This window comes from Saccopteryx bilineata, chromosome X (genome assembly GCF_036850765.1).
Source record: "Saccopteryx bilineata isolate mSacBil1 chromosome X, mSacBil1_pri_phased_curated, whole genome shotgun sequence".
NCBI classification, from domain to species: Eukaryota; Metazoa; Chordata; class Mammalia; order Chiroptera; family Emballonuridae; genus Saccopteryx; species Saccopteryx bilineata.
This window is the reverse complement of record NC_089502.1, coordinates 133,428,639-133,441,458: the sequence shown is the minus strand read 5'-3', so window position 1 is coordinate 133,441,458 and position 12,820 is coordinate 133,428,639. Positions and strand designations below refer to the sequence as shown.

The window sequence follows — 12,820 nt, the reverse complement described above, 5'->3', positions numbered from 1 at the left end:
GATAACCTGGACTTGTTATCTTTGAATATATGTATCCTGATTTATTGATGACGCCCCATTAAAAAAATAAAATTATTTAAAAAGATGTCACATTCAGATTCCCTCACGCACATGAGCCTTGGCCTAGCTAGCCTCCTACTGTGTATGGTGTCTACATGTTGGGTATATGGGCTGCAGTCCTCTCTCTTTCACCTGCTGCTATTCTACTAGGTTTGTGTGTCATTGTGTCACATGGTCATGACAATTTTAAAGGAACTCAATTATTGTGAAATCATGATTTTGAGCCTCTGGAAGTTTTGACATTTGCTCCATCATTATGTAGCTAGTGAGAGGCCAGGGAAGGAGAGGTAGAACCTGATTCTATTTTTGGTATCCATACACGACAGTTAAATCAGTGAACAGCAGGAACCCTTGTCTCTGTGGCTGTGCTGTCAGAGTGTTTGCCTGGGTATCACTAAGGCATGTGCCCTGAAGTTCTAACATGCAGTTCTAGCGCCCAGGATAGAGGAGTTTGAAAGGTGCTTGGTGAGAACCAAGACATTAGAGCTACAGATCTCCCAGAAAAGGGGGCAACATTGTCTGGAAATAGTTCTCCCAGACAATATAAATTTTAAGGCACACAACTCTAATTTTCTACCCTGTGGAGCTACCTGCAAGTACTCACGGGCACGTAAGTGTGATTTATACAAAGCAATCACTGCCAGGCCCATCTAAGGAATATCAAGGCATACAGGTTCCAAGAGGATCACAAAGTAGGAGTTTTAATTAGCTGAAACTTGTAATTAATATCAAACTGAAATGAAATCCACAAAAGAGATTGGCCAACAGAGATTGTATCCAGTGAGAATTCAAGCTGCTATAGTCGATTTTAATTACATTCCTGAAATAGAAGCCTGCAAACAGTGTTTGAATAGATGACTTAGATAAATCTTTGCTCTGTTGACAAATTTTACTGGCAATATTCTCAGTCTACCAAAATTGGAAGGTGATAACAAGCTGGTAAAAAAGCATTCTAAAGAGGATTATCAGAAAGAGATCCAATTTAAAGGTTTTTTAGGAGAGCAGGCATCACATAAATGTATGCTATTGGTAGTAAAGAAATGTAAGTACCATTTTTTAAATTTTTTTTTAATTAAAAAATTTTTTTTTATTAAGTGAGAGGTGGGGAGACAGAGAGACAGACTGCTGCATGTACCCCAACCAGGACCCACCTGACAAGCCCACTGTGGGGCAATGCTCTGCCCATCTGGGGCTGTTGCTCTGTTGTTCAGCAATCAAGCTAGTTTAGTGCCTGAGGGGAAGCCATGTTACCATCCTCAGCACCCAAGACCAACTTGTTCAAATGAACCATGGCTGTGGGAAGGGGAAAGAGAGAGAAAAAAACAGAGAGAGAAAGGGGAAGGGTGGAAAAGCAGATGGTCACTTCTCCCGTGTGCCCTGACTAGGAATTGAATCGAGGACTTCCACACACCAGGCCGACACTCTACTGCTGAGCCAACTGGTCAGAGCCATTTTTTTAAATTTCTTTTTCCCTCTTTACAACTTTTAGGTCAAATTTTTTGCCACTTTTTAAAATCTTTAGCTTCTAAAGTAAAAGTTAATACCTGCATTTCTGTAATATATTTTTTGTATTTTGTTGGAAAGGTTAAGAAGAGTAAAAAGCCTGACCGGGCAGTGGCACAGTGGATAGAGCATCGGACTGGGATGCAGAGGACCCAGGTTTGAAACCCCAAGGTCTCCAGCTTGAGCACTGGCTCATCTGGTTTGAGCAAGGCTCACCAGCTTGATTGAGCCCAAGGTCGCTGGCTTGAGCAAGGGATCATTCAGTCTGCTGTAGCCCCCTGGTCAAGGCACATATGAGAAAGCAATCAATGAACAACTAAGGTGCCACAACATAGAATTGGTGCTTCTCATCTCTCTCCCTTCCCGTCTGTCTGTCCTTATCTATCCCTCTCTCTGTCTTTGTCTCTGTCACACATACACAAAAAAAGAAGAGTGAAGAGGTCTAACTAATTTCTAAAACCATTCCCATTTCTTCTGTTTTGCCTGCCATAAATTGGACAACTGCAGGGGGCTTTTTAGCTAATAATATTGCATTAGTTTCCTATAGCTGTTGGAACGAATTAGCACAAATTTAGTGGTTAAAACCAATAAAACTTTATTATCTTATAGTTCTGGAGGCCATAAATTTGAAATCCATTTCATTGGGCCAAAATCAAGTTGTTAACAGGGCCATGGTCCCTTTGGAGGCTCTAGGGTAGAATCTGTTCCTCGTCTCTTCCTCCTTCTGGTGGCTGCTGGCATTCCTTGGCTCATGGCAGCATCATTCCAAGGGTGTCTCATGAGGAGGCAGTCCAGATGACAGGCATGCCTGCAGTCATCTTAAGGCCTGATTACGGCTAGAGGATCATTTTCCCATTTCATTCGCAGAGCTGGTAGACCTTAGTCCCTTGTCGATGGTTGGCCAGAGGCCTTAGTTGCTCACCCTGTGAGTCTCTCCTCGGATGCAGCTGGCTTTCACATGAGGGAATGAACTAAGAGAATGACCAAGGGGAAGCTGCAGGGCCTTGATTTTTAGATCTCTCTAAAATAAAGAGACAGAGAGAAAGGCGGGGGGAGGAGTGGGAAGCATCGACTTGTAGTAATTGCTTCTCATATGCGCCTTGACTGGGCAAGCTCAGGATTTCGAACTGGCGACCTCAGCATTCCAGGTTGACGCTTTATCCACTGTGCCACCACAGGTCAGGCTGCAGGGACTTTCTTCACCCAGTGTTAGAAGTCACATACCATCACATCTGCCTTTTTAATATTGGTCACATAGACCACTGTAAAGGAGAAAAGAAAAATACTTGCTGCCCTTCTAGGTTCTTTGGCTGGTCTAATAATCAGATTAACATAAAACAGATTAACAGGAGAAAAAATTTTTAATTGCACATATATAGGGGCCTTCACATACATGGGACTGAAGGACAAGTTGGACAGCTGAGGCTTGTATGCCATCCTGGGCTAAGGAATAGAGCAGGGCAGGGCCCAATGGTTCAAAAGTAAGGAGAGCAATTTATAGTATGCTAAGAGCAGATGTTTGGCATTTAGATGTTTGTCCTACCATCCAGGTAGATCATTCAGGTAAAAGTTATTTCTGGTAATAGCTCTCTTTCTGGGCCTGGTCCCCTAACTGAATTCTTTCAGGCAGTTAAGGGAGAAGAAAACAGTTTTCTAAAATTTTCTGGGTGTTGCCCTGGCCGGTTGGCTCAGCGGTAGGCTCCAATGGAGCAAAGATGGCCCGGGCGCTGGGGATGGCTCCTTGGCCTCTGCCCCAGGCGCTAGAGTGGCTCTGGTCGCGGCAGAGCGATGCCCCGGATGGGCAGAGCATCGCCCCCTGGTGGGCAGAGCGTGCCTCCTGGTGGGCGTGCCAGGTGGATCCCGGTCGGGCGCATGCGGGAGTCTGTCTGACTGTCTCTCCCCGTTTCCAGCTTCAGGAAAAAAAAAAAAAAGAAAGAAATTAAAATTTTCTGGGTGTTGATTGCCATCAGCTGAAAATGATCCACGACATGTATTTTGCTCCTGGTCCCCGACATGATACAATATGGGGAGATGTTATACAAGGGCATTAATACCAAGAGGACAGATATCGTTGGGAGCCATCCTCAAGACAGGCTACTGCGGCACTTGACTGCACTACCCTATCGGTTGGCTCCTGGTTTGTTTAAGGAATGGGCATATGTATCAAATGAGGCCCATCAGAGTGCATTTCTGGGAATCACATCCATGGGCGCCAGGACTGAGAGCCGCTCTCATTTTCCTTGGCTCTCAAGCTGATACGGTATAAGCCTGAGGGTTTTGCTGGTCATGTTCCCAGCCACATAGAGGAAACCCTTAGGCCAAACAGAGGATGAAGCAGAGCTAAGAGTTGGAAATAAAGAAAGTCCTGCTGCCTGACCAGGCGGTGGCTCACTGGATAGAGCGTCGGACTGGGATGCGGAGGGCCCAGGTTCGAGACCCTCAGGTCGCCAGCTTGAGCATGGGCTCATCTGGTTTGAGCAAAGCTCACCAGCTTGGACCCAAGGTCGCTGGCTTGAGCAAGGGGTTAGTCTTGTAAAGACCAACAGTCAAGGCACATATGAGAAAGCAATAAATGAACAACTAAGGTATCACAACAAAAAAGTGATGAATGATGCTTCTCATCTCTCTCCGTTCCTGTTTGTCCCTATCTATCCCTCTCTCTAACTCTCTCTCTGTCTCTATAAAAAAAAAGTCCTGCTAACATCTTGTGGGCCTCTGATTCCTTCCAAGCTTGAAGTTCACCCCGAGATTTCCTAGTAACATAAGCCCATACATTTCTCCTTTTGCACTTAAGCCAGTTGACTTGGTTTCTGACACTTGTAACTGATAGAGCCAGGACACAGCTTGAAGAGCCTCCTGGGAACAAACTCATACTACAGGAATAGAGAATCAAATTTGGTGTAGTGACAGAGACTTGCCTAAGTGAGGAGTAACCCTCAAAAAAATATTCTCATGGCCCCACTCCCTTAAAACAGGGCCTAAGCTCTATAGGTAAAGGGGGAGGGCTTTAAAAAACAACAACAACAGGAAAATGGTTTCACCATAAAATCTGTTGGGGTTGGGGGCAAAAGCAATCCCAAATTTGTGCCCTTGTGACAATAGGCCACACTAAGAGGAGGGAAAGGTGTTTCTGCAGCTTAGGCACAAAACACAGTGAGGGCTTGGCAGATTGGAGACACCTGGCTCAAAACCACAGCTGGTGCTGTGGTGGGTGAGAGGGGCTTTCTGGCTGGCGTCCTGAAGGTGGGCGTGGCCTGTAAACGTTCTGCTAGGGCTGATTACTTTTCAGATCTGGACAGCCCTCTCTGACGTCTTTCCCCACATGGCACCGAGAAGACCCTCCGAGCTTTCTCTCTTCCTGCTCAGTCCTCCGGCAGCTCCCTGGGGCCCCACCTGGATTTTGTACTATTCTAGTCCCACCCAAGGGGAGCTCTCCTTACACACGAGTCCCTGCACAGAGCTTTGCGCCTATAGATGCTCCAAAAATATCGATGGGGTGAAAGCCTGCCACTTTCAGACAGCAGATGGCACTGTGACACAGCTGCTGGAGCCGATCCTATTTAAAATCTGCATCTCCAAGGAGTGTTGTCTATAAAAGTCCCCACCCAGACACGTGTGCTGTTGTCCTTTCCCTACACAAATGTGGTCCTCGGACTAGTGGTGCAGTCATCACCCCAGAGCTTGTTAGAAATGCAGAATCTCCCCCCGCCACGCCCCCCACGACAGAATCCACTCTTTGGGTAATGTCTTCTTAGTTGACCAAAAACGTATGAAAAGTCTTTAGTTATGTAGAAGCGCAGATGTTCATCAGTGTTGCAAAACAAAGCAACTTAAAATGCTTTCTTCCCCTTTAAGAAAAAAACTGCTCCTGTAAAAAGACTCGCTAAAAGACCTTGCAGAGCCTGCTGCTTCTAGGCAGCAGATGGCACTGTGGGACAAGTAAAAGCGATAGTTTCTTCCCCATAGCTTGGTGGAAGTTGGGGAAACAGGATCCAACATATGGATCTTCTGTAGATCTAGACCTATTTAAAATATGAACCAACAAGGTCAGAAGATTAGGAACTCTTCTGTATGAGGAAATATAAAATAAGCCTGTGGAGACAGGTAAAAAAAGAAGACAAGGACTTTCCTTTGCAAGGGGAGAAAGTCACATATACATATATGTGTTAAGTGTCAGAAAGGTCCTCTGAAATTGTTACTTAAAATCCATTGTTAGAACTTCAGCCCTTTGAATTGCTGCTTAAAATACAAATACTTCCAGGAGACCGTACATTTCACTATCACTAATGCCTTTGTGGGCATTAATTTGTCACCTTGCTTTGTAATAAAATCACTTCCTGGCAGAAAAGAAACTACCCCCCCCCATACACACACAAGACTTATCAGGGAGAAGATTAAATACACTGCTCACAAAAATTAGGGGATATTTTATTGCTTCATATTCATTTTTTTTTAAATATCCCCTAATCTCTGTGAGCAGTATATATACTCAAGGGTATAAGCCTGGTTGGGACCAAGGAGTCAGGTGTCTGGGCACTGGGCCCCAAGGGGAGGAAACTCTGGAAAGAAAGGGACCCAGCTCCCAATGGGAGCCCCCACTGACTTCTTCAGATGCATTTGCTAGTGGGGGTAGAGGGTAGCAGGAGGTCAAGTCTGAACATGCAGAGTGTGAGGCAGGAGCTGCCCCTCGGCTTCTCTGGGGCCAGGTGCCATTGTGTTCTTGCTCGGTCACACCGCCAAGCCCTAGGTGTTTGTCATCATGTGGCCATGGCCTCACCCACTGTCAAGCCTGATTAAAGGAAGACCCAATATGGGGTTACAGGAGAAAGAAAACAAGATTGAGGGGCATCAAAGAACATAAAAAAATTCATTATACATAATTTACAGAACCCAAACCATGTTGGAGACATTCTTTTAGAAAAAGCAATACTCGCAAGGAAATTCCACTGATAGGAGTTGCCCCAGGTAGAGTTGCCAGATTTAGCAAAAACAAAAACAAAACAGGACTTCTGGGTGCATTTATTTTTAGATAAACAATGAATAATTTTTTAGTATATAAATATGTTCCATGCACTGTTTAAAAATTATATGGTGTTTTTCTGAAATCCAGATTTTTATTTTTATTTTTTTGCGAGAGACAGACAGGAAGGGAGAGACATGAGAGGCCTCAATTCTTTGTTGCAGCTCCTTAGTTGTACGTTGATTGCTTCTCATATGTGTCTTGACCTGGGGCTCCAGCTGAGCCAATGACCACTCACTCAAGCCAGTGACCCTGCGCTCAAGCTGTTGAACTTGTGCGCAAGCCAGCAACCCTTGGGTTTCGAACCTGGATCATCAGTGTACCAGGCTGACACTCTATTCACTGTGCCACTACCTAGTCAGGCCTGAAATCCAGATTTGACTGGACATCCTGTATTTGGTCTGGCAACCCAACCACTGGAGAAATTCTCACGCACAGGTTGAGAACACTTGGACAGTGATGCTTGCACAGCCTTGTGGTGTAATAGAGAAAGCAGAAACAACCTAACTAGAAACACAGTCACCCCAAAACCACAGGCTGTTGAGGAGCACGGAGGAGAGAGGGCTTTCTCATCTCACCTCTGTTCTGCCATGCCTCCCACTGATAAAGCCTGTTGGAGAGCAAGAGGGTGAGGGAGCTTGTAGAGTTTGGAAGTCAGCATCCAGGGCTGTGTTGGGGTCAACTGTGAGCATCTCCTCCCTAATCCGTGATCAGTGATGTCACATCCGTAAGCTAACATTAACCATGCTGGGAGTATTTACTCCATGGAAATCTGCAGACAGTATAAATCAGGGTAATTTTTCCCCATAGGGTTTGTGTTAACCAACTACAAGCACACAACATCAGTTTCTGAGGCACAGAGCAGCATGGAGAAAGGCTGAGAATGTCTATGGAAGAGAAAATGGAGACTATCTTGCATAAATGTTGCACTGTATGCCATTGTATGAATGAAACTCCATGTATTTATTCTTTCTCCTAATGAGGCAACCACTCTCCCATAACTTGGTTTCTCACTTGTTTCACTAGCTGCCCCCTTGCAGCTAGTGTTTAGAAGTGATAACTGTGCATCAGTTTGGGGCCACTCAGGAGAAAGGGGTCACACAGTAGCTTGAACAGAGGAAGTTTAAAGAATGATTCGCCATAACAAGGGATTGGAGCAACAAGAGGTTAGCTCATAAGAAGTAAAGAGAACTCTGGAGAATATGAGTGTAGTAGTAGATATGAGAGCAGCCACTGACCCTATGGTTGTCATAGAGTGCCCAGTAAAGACTCCCCCCAGCCTCATAAGAGAGCACAGCCTTGGCTCACTAAAAGGCAGAGAAGTCACCATGCTGCAGCACTGGTGGAACTTAATGGAAGTCTGTGATTTGGAATCTGCTGGGCATCGCCCCTCTAAGGCACCAAGCAAAGTGCTCACAGGGAGGCGAATCGCCTGAAGCTGCAAACCCCCTGCGGCTGCCAGACTCTGCAGAAGATGTAGGCGCTGCAGGAGCCTGTGAGCAGGGAGCAAAACCCTTCCTCCTGCAATGCCACCGCCCTACCCTCTACTGACCTCGCGCCACCTGACCAAGACAAGGTACTGAAAGGTTTCAGTTCCATCGGCACAGAGCTGGTGATGAAAGACACATTTGGAGCAAAGATAATCAGCACAAAATCTTCCTGGTGCTGCTGGTCGCTGGGGCTTTACTATCCTCGTTGGTTCCCTTAACCCTGAGTCTCTTCAGTGGACTCTCTCCAGTTAAATCTTTTGGGTAGGCCATCGCTTTCTCATAGGGACTGACTGATACAAGTGTTACAGTAAATGACCAGTACAATAAATAAAGGTATGAGCATGGATGAAACTGAAAAACATAACCTTAAGTGAAAAAAAGGGTCACATCAGAACAGACAGATACAATATATTATAATTGTGTAAAAATGTAAGATACACAATTCCATTATTTATGGAAATAGGCATATATTGTTAAAAGTACAGATGTTCATAGGAATGAGGACAATGGCCTATTCTGGAGAGAAAGAAGAGCAAGTATATATATAGGGGTTTGAGGAGGAATGTGAACTTTAACTGTTCTCTGTAATGTTTTAATCTTCTTTCGTTTTGAAGATTTTGAAGCAAATGTTAATTATTAGAATCTGTTAAATCTGGATGTTGGTAGCCTGGTGTCTGTGCTCTTCTCCATGCTTGAAATATTTAAAAATATAACAATGTTAACTGTTTTTAAGATTCTATTTATTGACTTCAGAGAGAGAAGAGAAAGGGGGAAGGAGCGGAAAGCATCAACTCATAGTAGCTGCTGCTTGTATGTGCTTTGACTCGACAAGCCCAGAATTTCAAACCGGTGATCTCAGCATTCCCCATCCACGCTTTATCCACTGCACCACCACAGGTCAGGCAATATGAACTATTATACAGGTAGTCGTTAAATATAACTTTTTATTTTATATGGAGTGCTTGCCTGGTGCTGACCATGCAAAGACGTAGAGAAAATGGATAATTCGACACACCAGTGTAAGAAGTCTAGCAACAGCAGTAGAAGATTGTTGCTCAAGTGAGTGGTATTAGAAATAGACTGCTTTAGAGACAGCCAGAAGCTTGAAGGAACTCCAGGAGGATTCTGGGAAAACTTGGTGGAAGAGTGGGAATGGAATGGGGTCTCGGTGTTGGCTGGGATCTGTGTAGTGGGTGGGTGGGAAGAGGGTTACACTCCATCAAGACAGTGAAACCACGTTGTGAAGCACAGTGGTCACAGACTGAGGCATCCTGGGTGGCCAGCACAGTGTTGGGTGGATTCTCGGTTCTGGCCCAGGGGAGTGAGCTGGTTGGAAGAGCCCTAAACTTCTCCCCATCTGGATCCTGCTGCTCGTGCCTTCACCTGCCAGGCAAAGAGCAGCCTGCAAGAGGGCCTCCAAAGTCCCTTGAGGAGCCTGGATCTTTCTTTGTAGAGCGTGGGCAGTCATAGCTTTTCTTAGCTAAGCACTGACAGGGTCCAAACTGTGATTTAGGCAGATCACTTTGGCAACTCCACACATTGTGGACTGAAAGGAAGAAACAGCCAGAGGAAGAAACTGATCAGCGGCCACAGCCATTGTTGAATGACATGTGGAGACAATGACCTGAACTAGATCCAGTAGGAGTGAAAATAGGGAAGAAATGAAAAGAAACTGTGAAATCATTGACAGAACTCAGCAACCATTGCATCTGGAAGACTAAGGGGAAATTGGTGTGGGCTCCAAAGGTCGCGAGAATAATGATGCCCTTAAGGACACTAAGTGGCATTGGGAGGGGCAGGCAGCACTGGGAAGATTAGAAGTTCACTTGTATAAATTTAGAGTCTGAAGTGACATCTAAATGACCGGTCTGTTAAGCAGGAGATTTGAGAGTGGGGACTTGGGAGACAAGGCACAGCTGCCAATTCAGATTTGGGTGCTGCCTTAGACATCCCACCGCCTTTTGAGATGAGTGATTAAGAGAAAACAAATGCACCACAGGCCTTTCCTTGGAGAATAAGAAGGAGGAAGATGCATGGACCAAGGAAAGAAAAGGAGGCAGAACTGTGTCAAAGGGAAAAACAAATGGTAGAGAGAGTGTTGCCTCTAAGGCCATGCTGAGCAGCGCAAGAGTGTCAGGTTTCCACGGCCTTTGGCAATTGTTTGCCCACCTAGCATCTGTTGGGCAGGACAGAACCAAGTCCAGAAGGGTTCTAATGGTCTCTAGCTTTCTCAGCTCTGGTCAGTCACAGACACCTAGGACCTGGAATCTAGGCCAATCCTTAATTTTTTTTTTTTTTTGTATTTTTCTGACGTTGGAAACGGGGAGGCAGTCAGACAGACTCCAGCATGCACCCGACCGGGATCCACCCGGCACACCCACCAGGGGGCGATGCTCTGCCCATCTGGGGCGTTGCTCTGCTGCAACCAGAGCCATTCCAGCGCCTGAGGCAGAAGCCACAGAGCCATCCTTAGCGCCTGGGCCAACTTTGCTCCAATGGATTCCTGGCTGTGGGAGGGGAAGAGAGAGACAGAGAGGAAGGAAAGGGGGAGGAGTGGAGAAGCAGATGGGCGCTTCTCCTGTGTGCCCTGGCCGGGAATCGAACCTGGGACTCCTGCACACCAGGCCAACGCTCTACCACTGAGCCAACTGGCCAGGGCCAAATCCTTAATTTTTTCAAGAAGCAGTCACTTTATCCTGACCAGGCAGTGGCGCAGTGGATAGAGTGTCAGACTAGGACTAGGAGAACCCAGGTTTAAGACCCTGAGGTCTCCAGCTTGAGTGTGGGTCCATCTGGTTTGAGCAAAGCTCACCAGCTGGAGCCCAAGGATGCTGGCTTGAGCAAGGGGTCACTCGCTCTGCTGTAGCCCACCCCGCAGGTCAAGGCACATATGAGAAAGCAATAAATGAACAACTAAGGTGCCACAACAAAGATTTCATGCTTCTCATCTCTCTCCCTTCCTGTCTGTCTGTCCCTATCTGTCCTTCTCTCTCTTTGTCAAAAAAAAAAGAAGCAGTCACCTTACTAGTTTTTTTCATTTCTCGTCTCTCTTGGAATAACACTAATAATTAAGTGTGTTTTCCTCTCAGTCCCACAGCACATTTCTCGCCCCTCCGTTGGCCATCAAATATGTCCCTCCAAAGAAGATTCTGGAGTCACATGCCTGGGTTTAAATCTGGGCTCTACCAGTTACCACCTGCGACCTTGCGCCAATTACTGAGCTTGCCATGTTGGATTCAGTTTGTATACTGGGGACCTTATAGAGTAATTAATGCAATTAGTAGTTATTGTGTTTGTTTATATTTAGCAAAACACCTGGCTTCACATGTTGCTCCTACTTTGTCTCCATATTTTCATTCTGTCCACACCATGATATTTCAGCAGAAAAGCAGGACTATTGACCATGTGTTCAAGAGACAAAGCGGTAAAGAACAGAGAGAAATGGCATGGTAGCTAGAAGAAGCAATGAAAGGCTATTCCAGGATAGGGAAGATCTGTTGTAATTGAAGGAAGGAGGAAGGAACTGATGTAGCCTTTTTTTTTAAGTGAGAGGAGAGAACCCCCGACTGGGATCCACCTGGCAAACCCCATTTGGGGCCAATGCTTAAACCAACTGAGCTATTTTTAGCACCTGAGGCTGATGCACTGGGACCAACACAGCCATCCTCAGAGCCCAGGCCAACACTCAAATCAGCTGAGCTGCTGGTTGCAGGAAGAGAAGAGGGAGAGGAAGGGGAGAAGGTAGAAGAGAGAAGCAGATGGTCACTTCTCTTGTGTGCCCTGACTGGGAATCCAACCCAGGACTTCCACACGTCAGGCCAACACTCTATCCACTGAGCCAACCAACCAGGGCCTGATGTAGGTTTGAGAGCTGGAAAGGAAAGGAATCTTGTAGGAATGATAACTGGGAAGAGGGCAGGAAGGATTTAAATCCTAAGCCCCAAGGAAAAGAATTTGTCTCTCTTTTATTTAAAAAATATACTTTTTATTTCTTTGGAATCAAAATATCCTATTCTACTCTTTTCTTTCAATGAGGCGGTGAGCAGCCTCCCCAGCGGACACAGAGATGCAGATCTTTGTGAAGCCCCTGAATGGCAAGACCATCACTCTTAAGGTAGAGCTCAGTGACACCACTGAGAATGTCAAAGCTAAGATCCCAGGCAAAGAGGGCATCCACTTTACCAGCTGAAGGATGGCCGCACTCTCTCAGGCTTCAGTATTCTGAAAGAGTCCATCCTGTACTTGGTGCTTCGTCTGCGGGGTGCCATCACTGAGCCCTCCCTCTGCCAGCTGTCCCACAAGTACAGGTGTGACAAGATGATCTGCTGCAAGTGTTACGCCCTCCTGCACCATTGTGCCATCAACTGCCTAAGAAGCGTGGCTGCAGCAACAACCTGCGCACCAAGGAGAAGGTTAAATAAGGCTCCTCCACCACCATCTTGGTCTGCAGGGCGGCCTTCTGCCTGAACCCTGTGACCCTGGGGCCTAAATCAAGTTTCCCTTTCATTGGCTGGAGCCATAAAAAAATAAATCTATTCCAGTGATTTTAACTAGATATGTCCCTCTGGCTCTCCAAAATCCATATGCTCCAAGCAGGGACCTAGGTCAGGTTCCAGGTTCTAAATCTGCTTGCTCTTCTTTACACCGAACCTCCCAAGGCCCCACACTTAACTGTCCTCCTTGGTTCAGCACAACACCTAGTGAGGGTACCCAGGTGCACAGCAGCTCAGGGGTCACACCCGCAGCC

At 46.1% G+C, this 12,820-nt stretch overlaps 1 pseudogene; it reads left to right on the top strand.

Moving 5' to 3' along the window:
* The first annotated feature begins 12,139 nt into the window (after window positions 1-12,139).
* On the top strand, window positions 12,140-12,494 carry LOC136317150 (ubiquitin-ribosomal protein eL40 fusion protein-like; annotated as a pseudogene).
* The last annotated feature ends 326 nt before the right edge of the window (window positions 12,495-12,820 follow it).